The 16,421-nt window shown below is 44.6% G+C and overlaps 1 pseudogene across 1 annotated transcript in view; it reads right to left on the bottom strand.

Annotated features, from left to right (window-relative positions):
• Nucleotides 1-16,421, bottom strand: part of LOC311366855 (sodium channel protein type 5 subunit alpha-like) — a 139,672-nt pseudogene that overhangs the window by 54,898 nt on the left and 68,353 nt on the right. The window contains exons 15-17 of the transcript in view: nucleotides 10,043-10,216; nucleotides 9,590-9,751; nucleotides 7,189-7,383 (exon numbers count right to left, since the gene is read on the bottom strand). The product of the transcript in view is annotated as a sodium channel protein type 5 subunit alpha-like (transcript). The remainder of the gene's footprint in view (nucleotides 1-7,188; nucleotides 7,384-9,589; nucleotides 9,752-10,042; nucleotides 10,217-16,421) is intronic.

The following is a 16,421-nucleotide window of genomic DNA, read 5'->3' as shown; positions in this document are numbered from 1 at the left end:
TGCATTACCTGAAGAAGCAAAGTGCTGAAATACATTGTTACAAAAGCTGGAAGCTAAACTGTAATACTGTCAAAGCTGGAAGATGGTAGTAGTAGTGATACTAGCTGTAGTAGTAGTAGTAGTAGTAGTAGTAGTAGTAGTAGTAGTAGTAATGGTAGTAGTAGTAGTAGCAGCTGTAGTAGTAGTAGTATTAGTAGTAGCAGTAGCTGAAGTAATAGTGGTACTAACTGCACAAACAATATGCCATATGAAAGGTATGGTATTGATTGATGTATGTAGAAAGAATTATAATAATTCTTCTTTTTAAAACCAGCTGAAATTGCCCAATCTGGCAACTGAACGTCGAAAAAATTATTTGCCTAATCTGGCAACACTGCCTGCACGTCCTTGCGCTCCTCCCTCAGCGTAAACCAATGAGACCAACTGAAAACGAGGCAGACAACTTAAAGTGTCTTGATTTGTTAAACCTTTGAAAGAAGGTTAACGATAAAAAATTGACCAAGTTACGAAGTCTATAGTAATAAGTGTCAGAGAATAGGCGGACGGTTCCACCGTCCTCCCATTGACTTCCATTGTAGAAAATAGTATTTTAAAAGTAGAATATCTCAAAAAGTATAAAGTTTATAAATATGAAAAGTCATTGCCCAGATGTATGGACCTAGACCTTTGTGACAGATGTTGAATGGAATCGATTGGATTGGTAGTTTTGGCCACATTAATTGCACAAGTTTGGTCGGAAGAAGAATAACGGAAAAGGGATATCAAGATTGTGCATTCCTATGCACAATAATAAAGAGAGTGACACTGTGCTTTTGTTATAATTCTCACGGCTGGCAACACAAGAAATAACAAATCCAAGCTAACCTTTATTTCCCAACTGTAGATGATGTAAGATAAAGAGATCCCCACGCGCCCTGCTGCAAGGCAGTGTATGTGTGTGTGTATGTGTTTGTATTGGTGTGTGTGTGTGTGTGTGTTTGTGTGTATTGTTTGCAAAACATCAGTGTCAACGTCTGACAGATGTGAGATTCCAGTCTAGCCGTCATTAATATATCGATGATATTGATTGGTCGACCAGGCTTCCTGTACAGCAGATTTAGCCAATAACCTTCCTTCTCTCTCATCCTTAATTAGGCTTTGTCTCTGCTGAATGACTGTCGACTGTCCACATGCCCCCCCTCCGTCCATTGTTACAGAGCTGTGTGTACTATGACTACATTCAGGATCAAATTGTGCTGACAAGTAGCATGAGATGATTGACTCATCATCTTATAGCTCTTCGTGGGTAAATTAGAGTTCACAATGAACTGAAAACCAGAATGAAGTCACGTTGAAAACAATCCAATATAATGGGGTGTGTGCTGGGTGTGTGCTTCTGTTTGTCATTAAAACTGTGCCCTGTCTGTTAGCAGTGGTTTGATTTGTATTCCTTCATCAGAATCTGAGTCTCAATATGTGTGCAACGTGTTGACTTCTGTCTCCATCTGTGAATGTCCGTGTCCATCTGCTTGTGTGTGTGTGTGTGTGTGTGTGTGTGTGAGCTCAGGCAGACCACCTGAGCCCCGTTCACCTCGTTTAACTTGTTAAGTGGATCGGACCAATTAGCTTGGGGAGGCAGACTGCCCCCGCACTTAACACACACACAGACGCACACACACAATACAGATACACAAACAGACGCACACACACCAACACACCAACACACTCAACGCATACAATAGAGACACACACAGACGCAAATACAAGCATAAAATGGCCACGGCACAAAGCCAGAGAGAGAGAGAGAGAGAGAGAGAGAGAGAGAGAGAGAGAGAGAGAGAGAGGGGTGACAATTATTGAAGAAAAACCTTCATTCTTACAGGGATTTCTTCTCAAGGTGGTGTTCTTAATCAAGGTAGTGTTCTAATCAAGGTTTCTTCCCTTCCCTGTAACTTTAGGGCTTCACTAATAAAGTGTACTTTAATAAAGTGTACTTAAATTAAGTGGACTTTAATAAAGTGGACTTTAATAAAGTGGACTTGTTTAGAAGGTGAAGTGGAAGGCGTGAGGAGCAGCCACGAGACGGCCAGGGAGCTGTGGTCAAGTTGAGAGACTGTTAGCTGCTCTGTTAGCAGCGGGGCACTACATGCTACAGCTGCTCAGCCGTCTGACACCACAGATCAGCTCTTCACAACCACTCTGAAATAGGCCAGTGCCATCGTAGCCAGCAGGGAGGTATGTGTGTGTGTGTGTGTGTGTGTGTGTGTGTGTGTGTGTGTGTGTGTGTGTGTGTGTGTGTGAAAATGAATTCACCAGCTGGTGTTCCCTACTGCACCCGGCCAAGAGAGGGAGAGAGACATAGAGGGAGAGAGAGAGAGAGGAGGAGAGATAGAGGAGAGAGAGGGAGAGAGAGATAGAGGGAGAGAGGAGAGAGAGATAGAGGGAGCGAGATAGGGAGAGGGGAGAAATAGAGAGGGAGGAGGGTGAACAATGGCGTGAAATTAACAGAAAGGAGTTACAGAAAAGTGACAAGGAGAGAAAGATGGAGAGAGAAAGAGGGAAGAGAGTGAGAGAGGGGGTGAGAGAGAGATATAGAGAGAGAGGGAGAGAGAGAGATGGAGGAGAGAGAAATAGAGAGATAGTGGAGCAAGAGGGAGAGATATAAAGTTCAGGTTCAGATTCTAGTTTTCAACATTGTTAGAATAACTTCAGCTAAACATCTTGTTTATATCAATGTTGAAATAAAGAATCTCTTTACATTGAGGGGATGGGGAGGTTGTGTCCAAGCGACGAGAGTCATGGACTCATCCTGGTCATCATTGAGCATCTCGATGATGTTGGATGTGCTTCACGCTGGTTTAAGTCTGAACATCTGTCCAGTCTTCTCATCGTTTCAAACATGGCATTAAAAGGGACGGAACTCAATACATATTGGTCATGGAAGGGCAGTCCTTCAACATACGCTTTGCTCTCCATATTGTTTTTCTGTTATAAACAACACACAACGTAACAGACCAGTAATAAACCCTGACGTCCCTTATTGGATAATAATATACAACAGGAAGGGGATGATGCCATGACAAGATGAGGTGACATCAACTTAATAGACTGGAATTAAAACAATTTTCTGCAGAGCATTGAGCATTGAACCTGTCCGTGTGGGGTTGATAGTGTTTCAGTATGGGGTTGATAGTGTGTCAGTATGGGGTTGATAGTGTGTGGTTGATAGTGTGTCAGTGTGGGGTTGATAGTGTGTGGTTGATAGCGTGTCTGTGTGGGGTTGATAGTGTGTGGTTGATAGCGTGTCTGTGGGGTTGATAGCGTGCGGTTGATTGTATTTTTGAGTGTATTTCACTGTTTCTGATGTTGGATTTGTAGTGCATTGAATCTGAACCGTTGAATGGCAGATGTGTCTGTTATTAAAAAAAGATTGCACACCCTTTTAAAGCCAAACTATGTCTGGTTAATGGTTTTAAAGTTGACGGACAGGAGAATCAACCAATCAGGACTTGTTTCTATTAAATTGTTACTAACACAATTAGTTATCTCATTTATGAAAACAACTAGCATATGCTCCTAAAGGCAATCAAATCTTTACACATGTCTACACGCTGTATGAAGTACACACAAGCACATACTTCATACACAAACACACACACACACACACACACACACAGATACACAACACACACACACACACACATGCATGCACACACACCAGCGGAGTAGGGGATTGAGTTTCCTTACGGTGATAAAGGAAGCCTATTAAGTGTGTCAGGGTAGTGAACAAGGAGTCTAATCTATTAAGTCCTGTCGTTAAATATCCATGAGACCCATTAAGCTAAATACATGAATGGATGGGTTATACTAACCTGTCACACACAGAGATAGATAGATAGATAGATAGATAGATGGATAAATATATAAATAGATATATGATAGATAGATAGATGAAAAATGCTTATTTAAATTTTGTGAATTATAGCCTAGCTCTTTTTCCTTTTCCTTCTGTCTTTCATCCTTCTTTCCTTTCAGGCTCACTGGAAGTTGTTCCGTGTTCTGACATGATATACACTGACACTAATTACACATCACACAAACACACCAACACACACATGCACACACACACACACACACACACAGGCACGTACACACACACACACACACACACACACACACCAGTGGCGGCTGGTGATAAAAATTGTTGGTGGGGCGCAGTAATAGAAAAAAATTGATGATGATTGATTTCCTGTATTCTGGTGCATTTTGGAGATGGCCACTACCTACCTATTACCTACTATTCATTCAGATTCATAGCCTACATCCTGACTTGCAGGGCCTAAGCTTACAAGCTTACCCATTGTTGTTATTATGATATTGAAGCAAATCATGATCACTGTCCTATAGCGTCCATTATTGTGTCTCAATGTCTATTTTAAATAAATCGCTGTTTCTCGTTTTCCGATGGCGACAACAACACGTATTCCGTCTCCTTCTACTTCCGGCTCATGGCCCCGGGAAAAGATCTCGAGCATGCGCAGAATGCGAACTCCGAAACGATGCTGTGTACATGCAGGTAGAGACCAGACTATTAACGACTTGGTGTTCTTATCCGTCTTAATCCTTTAGCTTGTCCGTTCATGTGCCGATTTTTGTGCGAAGTAGATCGGATAAAGATGTTTAAAGGTGTGTCCTGTTGAGGTCTTATTCGTTTTGTTACCCGATTATGACTCTCCATGTATACGTGCTAGGTCATAGAAAAAGAGAGAGGCAGATGGAGAGGAGAAGGAGAAAGGGGGAGTTGGGGGAGGGGAGGTAAGAGAGAGAGTTGGACTGATGGAGAATTATGACTCCATACCGGGGAGATAGATCCAATCACCACCTCATCTTAACCAATCAGCACTGCTAGTTATAGAGAGAGAGAGAGAGAGAGAGACGGAATGGTACGTGGTACCGTCCAGCAGAACCAAGGGCCTCCGCTGGGGGGTCTGAAGGCGATCTCCTCCTCTGGGTGGTCCCTCCTCCTCTAGGGGGTCTCTCCTCCTTTAGGGGGTCTCTCCTCCTCTAGGGGTCTTAACGCGGTCTCTCCTCCTCTAGGGGGTCTGACCTCTACTAGGGGGTCTTAACGCGGTCTCTCCTCCTCTAGGGGTCTTAACGCGGTCTCTCCTCCTGTAGGGGGTCTGACCTCTACTAGGGGGTCTTAACGCGGTCTCTCCTCCTCTAGGGGGTCTGACCTCTACTAGGGGGTCTTAACGCGGTCTCTCCTCCTCTAGGGGGTCTGAAGGCGGTCTCTCTGCCCCCATTCTGCAGGGTCAAACATGGCTTCATGTTGAGTGTCCGAGGAAGCTTCGGTAGCCAGCGTGTTGTGAGTTCTGTTCACAGGGATCCACCAATGGAGAAGCTGGGTGTGTGTGTGTGTCTGTGTGTGTGTGTGTGTGTGCGCGTGGGAGTGTGTATGATTTCCAGGCAGTGATCTAAACAAAGTAGGACTCTCTCTTCTCTAAGTCAAAGTGACGGGCCAGACGGGAAGTCCTGCTGCACACGCACGCACACACACACACACACACACACACACACACACACACACACACACACACACACACACACACACACACACACACACACACACACACACACACACACACACACACACACACACACACGAATATGCAAACAGTAAGAATTACTGGCTGAAAGAATGAAGAGAGAGAGAGAGAGAGAGAGAGAGAGAGAGAGAGAGAGAGAGAGAGAGAGAGAGAGAGAGGCTACAGCATAAATAAAGTCTTTACATGTCCCAGAAGCACTTAGTCTTAAACGTTTCTGTTAAATGTAGCACAATGTTAGGTGGTTCATATGCTGTATACACACTATTCAATGAAAAATAGATAATTGTATTATATTATATTAGGTATATTATATTATCAGAGCTATTCAGCAAACTGTATAAACCACATTAAAGAAGAGCTCTTCTGACTTCATCAACCTGTGAGTGTCTCCACAGTGTGTGTGAGTGTCTCCACAGTGTGTGTGAGTGTCTCCCCAGTGTGTGTGAGTGTCTCCACAGTGTGTGTGAGTGTCTCCACAGTGTGTGTGAGTGTCTCCACAGTGTGTGTGAGTGTCTCCACAGTGTGTGTGAGTGTCTCCACAGTGTGTGTGAGTGTCTCCACAGTGTGTGTGAGTGTCTCCACAGTGTGTGTGAGTGTCTCCACAGTGTGTGTGAGTGTCTCCACAGTGTGTGTGAGTGTCTCCACAGTGTGTGTGAGTGTCTCCACAGTGTGTGTGAGTGTCTCCACAGTGTGTGTGAGTGTCTCCACAGTGTGTGTGAGTGTCTCCACAGTGTGTGTGAGTGTCTCCACAGTGTGTGTGAGTGTCTCCACAGTGTGTGTGAGTGTCTCCACAGTGTGTGTGAGTGTCTCCACAGTGTGTGTGAGTGTCTCCACAGTGTGTGTGAGTGTCTCCCCAGTGTGTGTGAGTGTCTCCACAGTGTGCGTGACTTTCTCCCCAGTTTGTGTCCACAGAGTTGGACTGGGCTGCACGGTTCACTACTCTGCCCTCGCTGAGGACTTCACTCAACACCCCTCCTCATGGCTCCCTGGTTTGATTTGTCTTTAGTTTGGTGACTAAACAAAGTATTGCCTCACATATCATCTGTTGACCAAACATTGAATCAACCAAAATTCCCTCATGCACCCCCACAAAAAGAGTGAGGGAGAGAGAGAGAGAGAGAGAGAGGGAGAGAGAGAGAAAGAGAGAGAAAAAAAAAAAAGTAGCTTTATAGATGTGTGTGTCGTGAGATTCTTCATTAGATTCGTCTACAAAGTCTTCGCTCCTGGACATAATGTACACTTTACATGCACGTTCTTGCCTTTGACCTCAATGAAGTAGTGCTTATATCTCCACCTTGAAAATATCAACTTTTCATCGGATTGCTCCGGACTCGTCATCTCTGCTGCTTCTTCGAAGCTCTTTGGTGTGTGTGTGGTGCGCGTGGCCTGGCTTGTGTGTAAAAACACTGGCTCCGATTGGCTACCATGAAACATGACTCTGCCTTAGCCAATCATAATCGCTTATCTCGTTGCTAACCCACCCAGTCACTAGCAGTGTGTGTGTGGAGCCAGGGGTGAGTTCGGATTACAGAGTTTATTTATTTATTTATCAAGGAGAAACGGCGGTGAGTAACACACACACAGCTGATCAGGGGAGACTCACCACCAGGTTCCCGATGACCATGACCAGCATGAAGACCAGGATGCAGAGCGGCTGGCCCGCCACCTCCATGCAGTCCCACATGGTCTCGATCCACTCGCCACACAGAACGCGAAACACGATGAGGAACGAGTGAAAGAAGTCCTTCATGTGCCAGCGGGGAAGTACACAGTCTTTTGAGATCTTACACACACAGTCCTACAGAGAAGGACAGCAGAAGAGAGGGGAGGAGGGGAGAGGAGAGGAAAGGAGGGAAGGGGAGGGGAGAAGAGAGGAGAGGGGAGGAGAGGAGAGGAGGGGAGGGGAGGAGAGGAGGGAGGGGAGAGGAGAGGAGAGGAAGGGAAGGGGAGGAGAGGAGAGGAGCGGGGAGAGCGAGAGAAGAGGAAAGAAGAGGAGTGGGGAGGAGAGGAAGGGAGGAGAGGAGAGGAGTGGGGAGAGAGGCGAGAGGAGAGGAGGGGAGAGGAGCAGGGAGAGCGAGAGGAGAGGAAAGAAGAGGAGTGGGGAGGAGAGGAGGGGAGGGGAGGGGAAAGGAGAGGAGGGGAGAGGAGAGGAGAGAAGGGAGGGGAGAGGAGGGGAGAGAGCGAGAGAAGAGGAAAGAAGAGGAGATGGGAGGGGAGGAGAGGAGGGCAGAGGAGAGGCAAGGAGGGGAGAGGAGAAGAGGGGAAAGGAGAGGAGGGGGAGAGGAGAGGAATGGGGAGGAGAAGGGAGGAGAGGAGGGCAGTGGAGAGGAGGGGAGAAGAGGGGGGAGAAGGGGAGGATGAGGAGAGAAGAGTGGAAATGATTAGGGAGGGATAAAAGGACGAAAACAAATGTGATATACAATTTTTATGGAAAGAACATTTTTTTGTGATGTGATGTGATGCCATTTGGATGTCCCACAAAATACACTTATTATTCACAATCACGTTTACATACTTGCCTTGCAATTGCTCATAATTCATTCAGTATTTCCATGCAGGGACGAGAGAAAAGGAGTAATTGGACTGCCTTTAAATGTTCAACTCTATATACTACTCCCACTCAGAGTATTTTATCAGGCATCATTCATCCAGCCTCCGCATGACCCTCCGCTGGAGCAGCTACAGGTTAAGTGACTGCTCAAGGACACTTTGACTGGGATTTCTTCTGCCAGGAAAGGATGGATGAGACTCTGAAAGCTGACCTCCCAAACAACTGACGTAGTTCCGCCTGCACACAGGCATAGTCCTAGAGACACTCCTAGAGACATGCTGCTGAAGACACTGCTAGAGACATGCTGCTGAAGACACTCCTAGAGACACTCCTAGCGACACTCCAGGAGACACTCCTAGAGACACTTAGGCCCTTTCCCAATTCTCCCCCTTCTCCTAGATTTGAGCCCTAACCCTAGATTTTGTGCCTTCCCGCAAAGGGGTAGGGTGTCCCAATACTTAAGGGAGCAAGGGGGAGTGCTGTTTTTCCCTCAAAATCAACCCTTGAACGCTAGCCATCTCTGTAGCTGACTTGCAGCTAAGGGCACTCAAAGCAAGTATTCTTGTTAAAGGGAGAGAAATGGGACTGGGCCTTAGAGACACTCCTGGAGACACTCATAGAGACACTACTGGACACACTTCTAGAGACACTCCTAGAGACACGCTGCTGAAGACACAATCCTAGTGAGACTGAAACAAGTTATTGAAGACATTCCTAGTCAGCCTGAGACATGTTATTGGAGACACTTGTAGTCAGACTGAGACTGAGAGTTATTGAGACACTGTGGCATGTGTTTTTTTCTCACCTTTTAACCTTGTTATTTGAGTTGTCATCATATTTCTCCGTTCTACAAAGCGTGTTATTGGCTAACATGCCTGCTTAGTCGCTTTTGCACTCTCCAAACAATTCTTGAAAGATCAAAGATCCCATTTTGTGTCTCCGCATGCCTTCTGGGCCCTGATAGCTTAGCCAATAGGAAGCAAGGGGGTAATGGAGTCTACCTGGGCATACTTCATGAGTTCATGGCTATTCATTCATTCATTTGTATGCTTCAGATTTTATAGAGGGTTGTGCCAGACAGTGTGGTCTTGTATTCTGAAATTCCTCAATCCTCTTTTAAACTCACACACCATACATTACACTTTGACACCATTATCTCATTCAGAATTCCTCTTCATCCACTTTTACCCTCTGAAACAGCATACACTACCGTTACTGATGATCATGAATATCTGTATAAGCAACGGCTTCTCTTTGGTTCAGCTGAGACTAAAACAAGAAGGTTCTGTTCCTCCCAGGTTTCCAGGCGGAGAGAGGGGGACAGAGGTCAGAGGGCGGGGTCAGAGGGGGGGATAAGAGGGCGGGGTCAGAGGGCGGGGTCAGAGGGTGGGGTCAGGGGGCAAGGTCAGAGGGCGGGGTCAGAGGGTGGGGTCAGATGGCGAGTGAGCAGTACCTGGTAGTTCTTGCCAAAGAGCTGCATGCCGACCACAGCAAAGATGAAGACAATGATGGCGAGAACAAGCGTGAGGTTCCCCAGGGCACCCATGGAGTTACCGATGATCTTGATGAGCGTGTTGAGGGTGGGCCAGGAGCGAGCCAGCTTGAACACACGCAGCTGAGAGAGAGAGAGAGAGAGGGAGAGAGAGAGAGAGTAAGGAGAGTGAATGATTCAAAGATAAAGGGAATGATGGGAGGAACTTGAAAGAAAGAAAGAAATTAAGATTGATATAAAAATATATGAAGATCTAAATTGGTATTTTGTGATAAAACATATTCAACAAAAAAGTGTATCAGTGGCTCCGTCTGTCAATCTGTCAGACAGTCTATCTGTGTGTGTGTGTGTGTGTTTGTGTTTGTGTGTGTGTGTGTGTGTGTGTGTGTGTGTGCAGGTGTGTGTGCGTCCCACCAGTCTGAAGGAGCGGAGGACGGAGAGGCCCTCCACGTCGGACAGGCCCAGCTCCATGAGGCTGAGACACACGATGATGCTGTCGAAGATGTTCCAGCCAGTCTGGAAGTAGTAGTAGGGGTCCAGAGCGATGATCTTCAGGAGCATCTCCGCCGTGAAGATACCAGAGAACACCTGAACCACACACACACGCACACACGCACACGCACACGCACACACGCACACGCACATACATGCAGGCACCATGTAAGCACACGCACCACACACACGCACACACACACACACACACACACACACACACACACACAGGCAAAACATTAACAACATAAAAGAAGAGAAACCGGAAAACACTGTGATATTAAATATAAAGATTAAAGATACATTTTCCTATTCCTATATCATATTCTGTGTCAAAGTTTTCTATGGTGGGATACTGGTGCTGCTTCTCAGTATATCTACCGCCTCATGTCGAGCGTAGTCTCTAAAGCCACAACAGTGGGACACCACCAGTAACATTTCTTCAATAGAGATTCAAAGCAAATACGTTCAATTCCTACCAAAAGATCCAAGGTCATGAGCATCGTTCCTATAATAATAACTTCCTGCAGAGTCTTGGCCATGCTTTGTCCTGGCTGTTAGTTTATACTTTATTTTATTATTACTTTACTTTTTTTTTATTACTGTTTATACTGTTCAACAAGATGGCGCCCAGTTATGGCACTGTTGAATTTTTCATTCACACAAGAGTATACTTTTTTCTGAGGCTCCTGCCACCTCTCTCTCTGACCATCTATCTTTAGACTCATATTGGCAAACCAATCTCTCTCATTTTCTCTTTACCCTTTCACACTACCCTCTCTTCTATGGATGTGTGTGTGTGTGTGTGCGTGTGTGTGTGTGTTTCTGTGTGTGTGTGTGTGTGTGTGTGTGTGTGTGTGTGTGTGTGTGTGTGAGTATCAGTTCACACACACACACACACACACACACACACAGACACACACACACACACACACTTTAGATACTTTATTCAATTCCACATTACAAGTACATTTTCATTAGGAATCAATTTTTTTTTTTTAATGATCAAACTGATTAAAAAAGATCAGCACATTGTTATGTATGATACAATCTCAGGGGTACCGGTCTCCTTTTCCAAATAAACCTGCTTCCTATAATGGCTGGCCCTCTCTTAGCCGTGGTCCACTCATTACTGCAGAAGGACACATTACATGGCTCAAACACAACCCTGTCTGGAAAGGACAATGGTCTGACACTAAGACTACTACTGTTACTCCCACTATTAACACTACTACTGCTACCACTACACTACCACTACTACCACTACCACTACCCGCTACTACCACTACACTACCATTACTACCACTACCACTACTACCACTGCCACGACTACCACTACCACTACTACCACTACCACAACTACCACTACTACTACTACTACCGCTACTCTAAAACTACTCACACTACTCTAAGACTAGTACCACTACACTACCACTACTACCACAGGGTGGCCAACTTTGGGACTTTGGCTGGGGTGAGACTTTTTAAAATTTCAGCAAAAAAAGATGAACAGAATGGAAACGCTTTTTCAAAATGTACAATTAATTTATTGATTGCACTATAAAAAAATAAAGACAGAGGTGAATAAATAACAAACATGTAAAACAACAACATCAAAACAATAAGAAATCTCACAACAAAAGGGACACATAATAGGTACCACACCTCCCCAGAAAACCACATCTCACAAGTTTCCTGCAGACTGAACTTTTTTTTTTTTTTTTTTTTTTAAGTATTTTTTGATTGTTGTTCAAATAGTTGAATAACATAACTAAATGTCATGCGGCACAGTTAAATAAATTGAAGTCTGGCTCTCAGAAGAGAAAGGTGAAGAAAGACAGGGAGAGAAGACAAAATTGAGGAATTCAGGTTCTGACTAACTTATTTTCTAAGAAAGGTGAGAACAAACGTTTAAACACACAAGATGAAACCCCATTCTTAACTCTGTTATCGTTACTAAAACAAACAGAGACAACCCAAAGCAAGAGCAGACAATAGGCTACACTTTCAAATGATGAGGCCTTGGTTATCAAGGTAAAGGATAAATAAAGTGTACGGTAGGCTAATATTGCAACAGCAGGCTACTGATTTAAAGCAACCTAATATAAAATGAATACTAAGCCGTTATTAGGCTACATGATAAGGAGGGAGGGAGGCCATCAGGACTTCTTGTATATAAGGCCCAGAATTTGGTGCTACGCCCCTGACTGCACGACTCTATCACAACTAACACTGCTACCACTACTACCACTACACTACTCTATTACTACTACCACTACACTACCACTACACTACTCTATTACTACTACCACTACTACCACTACACTACTCTATTACTACTACCACTACAACACTACCACTACACTACTCTATTACTACTACCACTACTACCACTACACTACCACTACACTACTCTATTACTACTACCACTACTACCACTACACTACTCTATTACTACTACCACTACAACACTACCACTACACTACTCTATTACTACTACCACTACTACCACTACACTACCACTACACTACTCTATTACTACTACCACTACTACCACTACACTACCACTACACTACTCTATTACTACTACCACTACTACACTACCACTACACTACTCTATTACTACTACCACTACACTACCACTACACTACTCTATTACTACTACCACTACTACCACTACACTACCACTACACTACTCTATTACTACTACCACTACTACACTACCACTACACTACTCTATTACTACTACCACTACTACCACTACACTACCACTACACTACTCTATTACTACTACCACTACTACCACTACACTACCACTACACTACTCTATTACTACTACCACTACTACCACTACACTACACTACTCTATTACTACTACCACTACTACCACTACACTACCACTACACTACTCTATTACTACTACCACTACTACCACTACACTACCACTACACTACTCTATTACTACTACCACTACTACCACTACCACTACACTACTCTATTACTACTACCACTACTACCACTACACTACCACTACACTACTCTATTACTACTACCACTACTACCACTACACTACTCTATTACTACTACCACTACTACCACTACACTACCACTACACTACTCTATTACTACTACCACTACTACCACTACACTACCACTACACTACTCTATTACTACTACCACTACTACCACTACCACTACACTACTCTATTACTACTACCACTACTACCACTACACTACCACTACACTACTCTATTACTACTACCACTACTACCACTACACTACCACTACACTACTCTATTACTACTACCACTACTACCACTATACTATTACTACTACCACTGCCCACAGTGGAGCTCAGAGACAGAGCTACCAGGCCCGCTGGCTCAGAGGAGGAGCTACCAGGTCTGCTGGCTCAGAGGAGGCGCTACCAGGCCTACTGCTCCAGAGGAGGAGCTGTTGATGAGCAGGCGCTTATGAAGTGACCTGTAATCCTTTGTCATTAGGAACACGGGGTAAGGTGGGGCCTTGCTCAAGTACTGTGGACTGTGGACTGGGCTTTGAACCCAGGTCCATTGGGCTGGGGGTCAGGTCTCACAAACCTTTACACCATCCTTCCCCCATCTAGAATACCCTGCAGTTAAACCTATTTACCAACTCCTTCCTCCTTCCTTCTTTGTTTACTCACTACATTTTCCTACTGATGGTTAGCTCTCGGTGCATCATGTCTTCTGGTCCGACACAGAAGCTCAGTCCCTCAGACTTGAGGGTGGCTGGGTCGATTCCTCATCCCTTTCTGGCTGTCACCGTGTCCTTGTCCTTTTTTTTCTGATATTTCTTTCATTTCAATTCAAGCCCATTCAAAGTAGTTAACACTTTGATTCAGAAACAAACATGTGTGTTTCTCGTGCTCTCAATGCCACTCCGTCTCTTTTCCCTACACATCCGTCTTCTAAAGTGTAGACGTTATAACGAAGGGCACTGCCTCACCCACACTTGGAATAACAGTACTAAAGACCAGAATAATTGTGTCTGGTACAGGGTGATACAATACGGTTGAAAGATTGAAGGAGAAAAGTTTCAGCTTTAAAAAATGTTAATACAACAAAAAAAAGAACCCAGCTGTCATGAAGACCTCAGGGCTGCACCTTTACCTAATGGGTGAGTCACCTCCTGGGATCATGAAGACCTTACAGACCCCATCTCATGGGACAAGGAAGACCTTTTAACAGACCTCATCTCCTGGTATCACGAATACCTTCTTACAGGCCTCATCTCATGGGATCATGAAGACCTTCTCTCTATCGACCCCCATTATGACTAGACACAGGAATTCAGGAAAATAGGTTTTTAGACTTGAAAAGTCCCATCTTTTCTAATGTAAGACCATCTCCACTAAGTTGAGGGTGATGACGACGGCTTTGTAGACATGAATCACTATGTTGCTCCCGACGGTTAACTTTGACTCTTGCGTGTGTGTTTAAGTGAGTGTGAATGGGTGAGTGAGTGTGAATGAGCTCATCAATTGTGTGGTCCTAAACAAGATGATTTGTTGACATCAGCATGATCTCATCAATATCATCCTCACATCCTCACATGAGACCCTGTCTGTACACAGACATACTGTCTGTACACAGAGAAAATGTTGGGATCTGGGAGGAGAAAGGGAGTGACAGTGAGGGGGGAGGGAAGGAGAGAGAGAGAGGGAGAGAAAGAGAGAGGGGGAGGGAGGGAAGAGGTGGTATATGAAAGGAAGCGATGACATAGCTTCCTATGTCATTAGTGCTGTCGCACAGGCAGATATAATGAGTAAGCATAGACTCACACACACACACACACGCATGCACGTGCGCGCGTGTGCACACACACACACACACACATGACTGGGTGATTCTGACAGGGCCATCCAGATGAATATTTAATGAGTCAGCGACCACCGGCTTACAGTAGGAGACTGTTACTCTGCATTAAAAACTTGGTTCTTTAAATGGACATTGTTAGCAGGAGCCTTTTGGCACTGCACACACACACACACACACACAGACACACACACACACACACACACACACACACAAAGGAACACAGCAAAGCATAAACACACACAGAGGCACAATGGAACGGGCAAACAAGGCCTTTAAAGCTTGGCTGTCCTATGATTCTCTCTCTTTTTGCCTTTACCTGTCTCTCTCTCTCTCTCTCGCTCTCTCTCTCTCTTTTTAGGGACCGAGCCAAACATGGCAAGGACCCTATTGAAACCCTCGTGTTTTTTCTTATTATTATTTTTCAGAACTTTGACTGCATTTTTCCCCCCCTGCACATATTCGAAAACTCATTTTTTTTTGGCACATTTTGTGGGACTGGTGAAAAATTTGATTTTCTAGCCCTCAAATTCACATTCGCCCCTAGGTGGCGCTATACCAACTATGCCAAAATTTCATCGTTTGGACAAGCATAACTCGTCACCGGTTGGACCTAAACTCATGAAACTTTGCACACATATGCAAATCCTCATAATGAAGAAATTTGCAGATACTAACTTAGCACTTCCGGTAGCCAGATTTCCCGCCATTTTGAATTTAGTTAAAAACAGTAAATTCCCCAAGGATCCCAGGTTTTTCGACTTTGACCAAAATCCTTTGGCACATATCATCGATGGCCCATTATCTTCAATCTGACATAAGGATTAGTCTGTAGGATAAATTTCAAAGTACCCATGAGCCATTGAGTTCAAAAAGGGGTGTGTTTTTCACCCCGAAAATAGTAAATTGCACATATCTACATGAAGTTGGACTCCTATGGTGTTGGACCTCTCTACTAAAGTTGTTCATAATCAAATTCTGAACAAGAATAAGTCAACAATTTTTCAAATGGGGCGTGGCATCGAAGTGGGCGTGGCCCGTTACTAAAATAGCCACAGTTCATAGACGCAATGTTTGATTTGAGCGGGACCAACTCAATGGCCGTTAGGTACCAAATTTCTAACTGCTCACCAAAAATTAAGTCGATTTAAAAAACAACATGGCCGCCAGAGGAGGGTCGATCACTCTGCGGACACCGTAATAGTTATGAATATGAAATTCACAGGACACGTGTAAACTGGTGCCTCTAGCTCACATACCAAAATTCGTGTTTCTATTTTTTGTAGCGCCCCCTACAGGAACTTTAAAAACCAGCCCCTGCGCCACGTTTCACCAATATGTATGAAACTTGGTAGGCACGTATAAGGTCCCATGACCTACAGAAAAGCCTCTTGGACCCATGCACCAAAACCCACCGGAAGTCGGAAATTTTAATTTTTTCATTT

This window comes from Micromesistius poutassou (genome assembly GCF_964030765.1).
Source record: "Micromesistius poutassou genome assembly, chromosome: 21".
Taxonomy (NCBI): domain Eukaryota; kingdom Metazoa; phylum Chordata; class Actinopteri; order Gadiformes; family Gadidae; genus Micromesistius; species Micromesistius poutassou.
The sequence above is the reverse complement of the archived record's forward strand: the minus strand, read 5'-3'. Positions and strand labels throughout refer to the sequence as shown.